The following is a 2,219-nucleotide window of genomic DNA, read 5'->3' on the forward strand; positions in this document are numbered from 1 at the left end:
ATGTACCCTAGCTCAGAAAAATGTTATTGAATAGGTTAATGCTGTTGTAATGAAATGCTTCTTCTAATTTTAAAAAAATTATAAAGTTACTCTAAAAAAAATTAAAAAAGTTTTTTCAAAGCATAAAAATTTGCTCCTTAATAATTAGTAGATGTGAAAAACATTACTATTGAAATCTACCTGATGACTTTATATCCATGCTCAGATGCCAAGGATTTCAGAATGCAGCTGACTGTGACTAGTAATAATCAGATATATAGAGTGCAGAAATGCAAGTGCAAACATCTTAGTGTTAATTGCATTAAAATGAATTTTTCTGTATGAAACTGTGTATTTTAATAATGAAATGGAGATCTTTTTTAACGGCTAAAACCTCATTTACTTTTATATCTTATAGGGTTTATACCAAGTACAATATTGTATAACTGTATTAATTCAATTGTAAACCTAAAAATTTACAGCCAATTTTGAAAGAGATGCATTTTAGTTCTGGAAATCGTTATTGAATATGTCACTGCTGTTGTAATGAAATTCTTCTTTTAATTATGTGGTTATTAAATAAATTATTTTAAAAATCAGACTGTTTTAAAAGGTAAGGCTTGTATATATGATCTGAATTTGGGCCTTTGAAAGATGAGCCTGTTGGGAATGGCGAGGTGATGTGTCCTTTCTTCTTCCTCAGGCAGAAGAGGAGAGCATCTTTGACTTCACCTTCCCTGGCCCGTGACTGAGTCCCCTATAACAAGAGACAGATGAACTAGAAAGCAGCATGCAAATGTATTTATTCATTATAGGTTTTTCGTAACACCAAGGCCTTTACAAGGAAATGAAGACCCAAGAAACAGTAAATCTGTACGTTTTAATGTTAGGTTTAATGAAAAGCAGACAGTTGTGGAGAAATATGATTAAGCAAAGAGTATGCTGCAGGTAAGAAACTGGGGGACTTGGCAAGGCCTCTTTGTCAGTTTCCTTTCTGTGTCTTCAAAGACAAAGATGTTTTGTGTCACAGCTTTCACCGTGACAGTACCAGAGAAAAACAACTTATAAGGGAAAAGGCTTATTTTGGTTCCTGATTTCAGTCCATGCTTGGCTGGTCACTTTGGTCCTATGGTGGCACAGTATATCATGATGGGAACATGTGGTGGAGGAGATCTTTTCATTCCATGGCAGCTGAGCAGCAAAGAGGGTGCTTCCACACAGGAAGGTGTAGGGACCTGACTGCTTCAAGGGTTCAGCTAGTAATCTGATTTTCTTCCAGGAGGCTCCACTTCCTAAAGGTTCCACCACTTCTCAGTGATACCCTGGGTTTGTGGGGGCCATTCCAGACCTGTACTACACCATTCCTCCCCTTCAGGTTTAAGGAGGATACCCTTCACCTTTACTTTGTATGACATGCTTCAGGAGAAGGTCTGAACTTGGGTTTAAGAAAGAGAAGTCTGGGGTTGGAGAGACAACTCAGTGGTTAAGAGTGCTGGCTACTCTTACAGCGGACCAAGGTTCGAGTCTCAACACCCACATGGTTTGCTAACTCCAGTTCCAGGGAATCTGATACCCTCTTCTGACTTCTATAGGCACTGCATGCACACAGTGCACTTACATACGTGTAGGCAAAACATTCATACCCATAAAATAAAAATAAAATATATTAAATTTTTTTTTGATCGAACCTAGGTCCTTTGCAAGGATAGTCAGTGCTCTTAACTGCTGAGCCCCTCTGTTATGTTATTACAACCAGCCCATAATCTGTACCCTCAAAATAGTCAGACCCTCAGTTTTAGACTTCTGACTGCTGATGCCTGTCACTGCTCTTTCGCAGTCCCTTTCCCCAGCTATGCAGGCTTCAGGAATATCTGTTCTGGATTAGAGACTGGGGGGATAGTAAAAGGGGAAGGATCTTGCCAAAATCCGATCTCAAAGGCCAGTTGTTATTCCAGGGCAGATATTCCTTTGTCTCCCTTTTCAGCCTTCAGGCAACTGTGGCCTAAACCATTCCCTTGAATCCCAGAGGATGCAGTCTGTGTGAATGAACAGGACATCATTCCAAGAGCTCTTCTCTCTCTTAGAGCTGTCTTTCCAGACAGTAATAAGAGTCATATGGTTGAATCCTATGGTGGCTAAGGCAGAAGGCATGTCACAAATTCTAGGCCAAGCTGAGCTACACACTGAAACCCTGTCTCAATAAATAATAATAATATTAATAATTAATAATAATAAAATAA

Source organism: Nannospalax galili, unplaced genomic scaffold, assembly GCF_000622305.1.
Source record: "Nannospalax galili isolate Female #2095 unplaced genomic scaffold, S.galili_v1.0 scaffold856, whole genome shotgun sequence".
Classification (NCBI taxonomy): Eukaryota; Metazoa; Chordata; class Mammalia; order Rodentia; family Spalacidae; genus Nannospalax; species Nannospalax galili.